Consider the following 7,545-nt stretch of genomic DNA (forward strand, 5'->3'; position numbering starts at 1 on the left):
TCTAACAATCTGTTACCAAGGGGACAATAAAACAAGGGTGTTGGGCGATTTAGTTGTCTGCTAAATCCCTGTCATTTAATTTATCAATCCGGGGTATCGTAAACTTAGAAGCAAACCAAAATATATGGGACCTTAGATGAAACAGGTGTAGGAAGTTTGTTTAGAACGGAAATGCATATTACAAATCTAAACTATCAGATCTATTTTATGAAAGCATAAAAAATTTTTGATCAATGGAATTATTTTACTTTAGAAGACAGAGAAGAGTCTCTTGTTCAAGAGTCATGATTGTCCTTCTACAATCTTCCTATAATAACATTACCAAACACCTAAGAAAGAAAGAAATAAAGCATATAAATAAAAGCAAGTAAATATTATTTTCAGTTCAGTTCTTAATGGATAAGAGTCTCCTAAATTAGGAGGACTTGATTTCCCTAGATACTGAAAGGGAATCAATATTCACATAAATGTAATCTAGGAAATCATATGAGAAAGTAAATATTATTTCAATTTAATCTAGCTCATAGAGAAGAGACTCCTAACTTAGGAGTTCCTGGTTTTCCTTCTCACATCAAAACTAGCTACTGAAAGGAGATCAACCTTCAGACAACAAAACATGGCCACAACATGAATTCATACTGAAATTATCTACAAGTATTTACAACAAAGAAATAATATGAACATCATAATTAAAATTAGTATATTCACAAAATTACTTTACAACAAAGTGTACTTATCTCAGTATGGGGATCCTTCCATTCCTCATTGAGCACACATGAGCAACTATCACACCTTAAGAATCAAACAACACTCATAACTCATGATTTGGAGAAAATGATATTATTCATGTTGAATGAACAATCATAAATTTGGTGCTAATGAATAACTGATAATTTTTTTCTCTCCCTCCTCCTCATCATAACATGATTTGGAGGATGCTCCTCTTATTTATACATAAACTAGGGATATCTAATCAATAAATGTAGATCCCTTAAATATCTACTAGACCCATACTTGTCTCAACTTATCCCTAAATACTAGATACAAATCCCATGACACATCAAAATCTCCATGATCTTTCTCCTTGGAATATGATCCACCTCTTGAGTTGAAATTCGAATTTGATCTTGGGAGGCCACATAAGGGTGCCTTGAAAACTTCCAAATGATCTACACATGTCATCAAACTCAAGCCACTTTTAGGTATAAGAAAATACATGTTATTTCTCTAAATTTTAATCATAAATTCACTCTAAATACATAAAATTAATAACTTTGGAAAATGAAAATATAAACTCATATGGTAATGGAAATATAGGGTTATGAAATGATAATAAGATGAAATGAGGTGACAAAATGAGGATAAAGGTGAAAATGGAGTGAAAATTGAGGTTAATTTGGCGGCCCAACATACCCCCCAACTTAAGTTATTGCATGTCCTCATGCAATCTATTACATTGATCATGATTTGATCTTTTGAATTGTCTTGCTTTTACATGTACTTTGGCTGATGTCGATTTTTTTAACTTCACATAATTTTCTTTTTGACAACTTTGTTCCTTTTTGCAAAGTCTTTTCTCTTAAAAACATTTGACTGCAACATATTATTTTGGTTGGTTCTTGTGTGACAACCAAAATTTGTTTAGTATTGGTTCTTGTGTAACAATACTTTCATTGTTTTTGTGTTGCATCAAAAGACTTTGAAAACGTTTAATCAACCATTCTTTCTTTGATCATTATTTGCAAAACATGTAACATTTGAATCATAATGCAATGGTAGTTGTTTGGAAAAAGTATGTTGGTTAGGATGATATGTGTAGAAAGGACATATATGACATATGGAAGGTGATAATGGAGTATGAATGTGAATATGAACATGGTGAAACATTTTCCAAAAATTATAATTTTAGTATTAAAGGAATTTTATGATAAAAAGCTAGAAAAGAACATACCTTTACTTACCTGAGTGGACAAAGTGTGTATATGTAGAAAAGTGTAGCTTCTGCTGTTAAATCATGGAATGAAGAATACAAGAATGTGATCTGTGTCTTGGTTGCATATATGATGGATGAAGTTGAGAATGTGGATCCTTTATTACTGCTACTGAATCTGTTCCAAAGTATAAAATAATCTGCTCCTGAATCATATAGTCTTCATCTCGTCCCATATCGTGGCACAATTCTTTCCATGTGAATGAATGTGTCGACGTTGAACATGGAAAGAAGTCATTGGATTACCGACCATTGATGAATGTCGTTAACCAATGCGAGGAAAACTCACCATTAATGTCAATGAGTGCCAAGGTACCCAAGTACATCTTGCGAAGTGCAAATGAATGAGCTGATATCGAGCCACTTGCAAGATCCAACAAACAAGATACATTAATGTATTCCCATTGTTCGTTGGCGAGAAGACTTGCCACTAGGGCATGCAAGCCTCAAGGTACTAATAATGACTCTAGTCTTTGTCCCAGATAAAGTGTTGAGGTCGATGGGTCAAGACTTGTTGAAAGGTGGGCCTTAAGGAATCCCACATCAGTCAACGCGAGTTCGTACAAATGATTGGTAGGACTATAGATACAAGATGTTATGGTCAAACAGTTTTTATGGCAAGGAAAGCAAGGCAATATAGAGAGATGGATGGTTTATTCATGAGGCAAAAAGGATGAACTGAATGGTAGGAAAAAATGTATGCGACTCAGAAAAGTAGACATGTATGAAGTCATGATGGATAAGGCAATGAATCAATGGACTTTAACATGGATGACTGATGAGGCTTTGAAGGAGAAGTGTGGGTAACATATCATGACGCAAAAGATTTCTCTGTAGCCACAAATGTCATGACATTTGTAATTAACTCCTTCAAGCTTTCAATAATGAATGTGATTTCGAGAGATCACATCTACATGGACTTGGATCATCGCGCACCTGTCAAAACTCAGTACAAATCTTGCATGAAAATTGTGAGAGCTTTTTGAAGAACATAAAATACAAGTATAAATGCTAGCAACAAAATAAAATGAAATGAATTTTTTTACCTGTTGCCTTTGTGCGCTCGTTCCCAACTCCAACAAGACAAGTTAGCATAAAATGTTTCCAGCTGTTAAGAAATTTCCATTTGCAACTTTTTTTAATTATTTTGAATTTTTTTAATTTTTTAATTGGTTTTTTTTTTTTTGAATTGTTTTAATATTTTTTTTAATGGCTTTGATTTTTATTTTTATTTTTTGTTTTTTAAATTAAAAATTGCTTTGGATTGTTATTAAAATAAAAATAAAATAAAAAAAATGTTTTGCATTGTTTTGATTTTTTTTTTTTTTTTGAATTGTTTGAATTTTATTTTTTATTTTTTTAATTTTTTTATTTTTTTTTATTTGATTTGATTTTTTATTTTTATTTTTTAATTATAATGTTCTTTGACCTAAAAGATAAAAACATAATGAATAATAAAAAAAAAATTGTCTGTCAAATAAAAAAAACAAAATTCCAATCATGCCCCAACCCATTAGACCTTACCCTGATTTAAATGCTTACATCACCGTCAAATTCATTCTCTCACAAAATTTGGGCAGGTCAGTGGGCAACAAAGGTAATCGCAACAGAAGAATTTCATTCTTCAGTAGAGTTATCTACTGAATAATCTCTGCAACTTCATTAATTTCGGATCCATTTTTCTTCGTTCCCAATTCCTTGCGAATTGAATTTTTTAACTTCTCCACAGGAACCACAGGAAGGTAAGCCGCTACCCAGTACTCCCCATCAGATAAATACTGAACACCAGAACTGTACTTCTTGACACAATAAGCACTCGGTGGTATAAGCACCTCCACAACTCTGACGCAGCTTGTACCAGGCCGAGAGGGACAATTCTACTGCAAAAGGCTCATACTTGTTATAGAAGTTCTTGGCTGCAGGTTCAGACTTGACGTACAAAGTCGTTGCGACTTCCTTGGTCTTTTCCAATACACCGACTTGCCGAATGTCAGTCACAACCGACCTGGCAGCTTCGGGTGCCTTTTTCACTGCCCCATAGAGTTCACAAGTCCTTGATTTGAGTGATGGAGGCACATGACTATCAAGCTTAACGATCGCACCATCCACCTTTCTATCTACGAGACGCAGAACTTCGAAGGGCTTTCCCTCGATCTTACGGTAAATGGGCCCGACCATAAAATTCCAACCGATGGTTGACTTGGAGTACCTTTCCAACGTATTCCAAGACTTGGAACAAGGCTGGTATACCCATACTCTTTTGGATCATTTACTTCAGGTTTCTTATTGGATCCGAACCCCGAATCCAATGAACAAAAGTCTTCTCATTAAGATTCTTAATTAAAAAAAAATGAAATTCAATATCTTTTTCACTGTTCATCGCCAGATCTGGTATAGATCTTGTTGGTTTTGGGATGAAAAGCTTCGGGTCCCATAATGTTAGAGCTCCCCCAGCTATATCCACACTTCGATATGCTAATAGAGACAAATCTTAACGCCAAACAGACCCCGCATCCCCATAACTCTTGCGATCTGAATACAAATCACATAACAGTGAAAGATCTGGTCGAAAACGAGTAAGATCCAATGCATAACAGGTCCCGCCAGAGAGAAAAAATTGGGTGTCGAAACCCCTTTGTCTACACTCTTAAGATCTTCCTCGCCGCGTTGGAAACACCCATTCGTCATCAAGATTGCCCTCATAACTCGATTGAAATGATGAAAACCACCAACGTAACTCTCTAGGACCGAGCAAATACTCAAATGCATCTGCGTTAGCGTTGCAAAGCTATAACCCTAGCGCTCTTTGCCAGAGAAAGGACATACATCCACAGTGTCTCTTGTATTTTTAAAATGAACACGTAAATCAGACCCTCTCGCCTTCGCAGATTTGGTGGGATTGTTGGGCTTGTCACTATGTCATTCCAATAAATCATATTTTTGAATGATTCGTGGATTGGGAAGTCGAGATCCTGTGGAGAGAGATCACAGGAAATCTCATCAAGATAGGATAGCAACGAATTAAAACAGAGAGGCCAATTTTAGGAGGATTTTTCTCTAACCGAGTTTAGCAGATGCGTGCAAAATTACAGGCAGTTGAAACCGCCACAAAAGAATTTACATCGATGATTGTTCTGGAGCTTCCTGACGCAGCTACGATATCACCAAATCCTGCTTGATGCAAACCATTTAACACATGGCAGTGTGGGCAGTAATATGTTACGTATGGAAAATCTTCTTTCCTAGCCAAACCATTGTGAATGTGACAGTTACCACAATTCAGGGCATAACATTGCGATGGATCTTCACCAACAAGCATGGCTGCAAGTCCAACCTCCTTCACTCGCACTACCCTTTTGATGATGCTCAACTACATATCCCTGCTGCCTTGTGCCACCTTGAGGGTTTACCAATGCTGCAGAACCATCTTGATCGTCAGCCAATTGCTCAGTCGAAATGCTACCATCACTAACACTCCTTTCATGGGAATGTTTCCTGTTTCTAAGCCCAACAGATGGTACAACTTCGACATCATGGCTTTTTGCTTGGTTTTGGATAATGCTTGCATCATCTTGTATGGTGAAATTCAAACCTAACTCTGCCCCTAATTTGGATGCTAAAACACTAGCAACAGCTGCCTTTGCAGCAGGATCAAGGTCATATCTCTGAATAAGCTGCTGAGTCAGATAATAATTTGTCCGCTCTTTAAGTTCATCAATTTTAGCTTTTCTTTCAGCACGCAATTTATCAAGAGTCTTTTGGTCCTTGCGCTCACACATGCGAAAATAACCAGAGCATGTTGAATACAGAAGAGCAGAGATTTTTTTTTTGTTTTTGCAGGTTTAAAGAGGCGGAACGAGAACATAAATCTAAATGCAACTCGTAATGCAAATTTCTCCAGGGTGAATAACTTTGGGCCTTTGGTTTTTTTTTTCAATGCCGTATGGGATTTTGTATGTTTGTTTTTATATGATTCGACCTCTTTATTGTTTTATTCATTGTTTGTATGAAAGGTTTTGATTTTTTTTCTTTATTTATGTTATTGTGTTAAAAACTAAAAAGTGAAATTTGATTCTAAAATAATAATTTTTTTTTTATGATACATAAATTTTTTTAAACTAAATTAAAATTATTTTTTGAAACTAAAATTGTTTTATTTTGTTTTGTGTTAAAAAAAACTACAAAAGGAAAAAGAAATTAATTGTTTTATTTATTTATATTGTATTGTTATTAAAAACTAAAAATTAAAAAAAAATGAAATTTATTTTGTATTTTTTTTTTTTTAAACTAAAATTTAAATTTCTTTTCCAATTAAGAAATTAAATTTATTTATGATGATTTTATTTTTACAAATTGAATTTCATTCCTAATTTTTTTTATTTTTTATTTTTTTTAATATATTGTTTTAAAATTGAAATCTTTTAAAGAGCATTTAAATTTTATTCTAACCCTAAAAAGACCTAAGATTTTTTATTGATCTAGGATGATTTTTTTAGCAAATGGAGACAAGTATATTGCTACCCTGAAAACATTTATAAACATTCTACTTTCTGATCCTTGAGATCGTGTGAAAACGCAGGAGGAGAGCATACTTATTTGAAACATAAAATATAATCCTACCTACTCTATGCTAATTGAAAATTACAAACTATTACGTGTAATTAAATTTCCAGTGTAACCATTCACGCAATAGTAGTAAAAATATATTCATTTTCAATTTCGCAATTTTAAAATGAAACTATACAAGGATGATCAAATCTAGTTTTTGTGAGTATGATCTAATGAAATAAAAACAAAATCGATCTAACCTTGTACTTGTTTGAAACCATCGAAACCACTTGTCGATAAGGCTTTCATAGGCATGATTTCCACTCTGATTCAGATCAGCTACAACTTCTCTTCGTCCTCCTCATTCTCCTATTCAAATAATTGTTCATCATTAGATATATAGGATGATTTTTCAAATGTTAATTCATTGTTTTCTTCTAGAGGAGTAGTTAAGCTTTTGGCTGCTGTCAAGATCTCTTCTTCGCAAGAAGAGGAGATTCTAACACTTGCTAGGATCTGAGCGAGTTGTTCCAAACTTATACTCATTGTTTTTATTGTGTTTTTTTTTTGTTTTTTTAGTGAATGGGGGTTTTCTTATTTGTGTTCTATTTCTATGTTTTCTATATGAGAATAAACTTAAATGAAAATTCCTAAATGCAATTAACCCTAAATGATCTTAAATACAAATTCTTCCTAAACAATCTTCTTAACTAGCTTACATCTAAGTTTGCTTCCCCGGCAACGGCGCCAAAATGTTGGGCGATTTAGTTGTCTGCTAAATCCCTATCATTTAATTTATCAATCCGGGGTATCGTAAACTTAGAAGCAAACCAAAATATATGGGACCTTAGATGAAACAGGTGTAGGAAGTTTGTTTAGAATGGAAATGCATATTACAAATCTAAACTATCAGATATATTTTATGAAAGCATAAAAAATGTTTGATCAATGGAATTATTTTACTTTAGAAGATATAGAAGAGTCTCTTGTTCAAGAGTCATGATTGC

The 7,545-nt window shown here is 33.8% G+C and overlaps 2 pseudogenes; both read right to left on the reverse strand.

Annotated features, from left to right (window-relative positions):
• Positions 1 to 3,627: 3,627 nt before the first annotated feature.
• LOC149173807 (stress-related protein pseudogene) lies at positions 3,628 to 4,168 on the reverse strand (annotated as a pseudogene).
• An 889-nt stretch (positions 4,169 to 5,057) lies between these two features.
• Positions 5,058 to 5,808, reverse strand: LOC149173808 (uncharacterized protein At2g24330 pseudogene; annotated as a pseudogene).
• Between the last annotated feature and the right edge of the window lie 1,737 nt (positions 5,809 to 7,545).

Source organism: Pinus tabuliformis, chromosome 4_2 (genome assembly GCF_031772625.1).
Source record: "Pinus tabuliformis cultivar Carrire ecotype Pingquan chromosome 4_2, CPIR1, whole genome shotgun sequence".
In the NCBI taxonomy this organism is placed as follows: Eukaryota; Viridiplantae; Streptophyta; class Pinopsida; order Pinales; family Pinaceae; genus Pinus; species Pinus tabuliformis.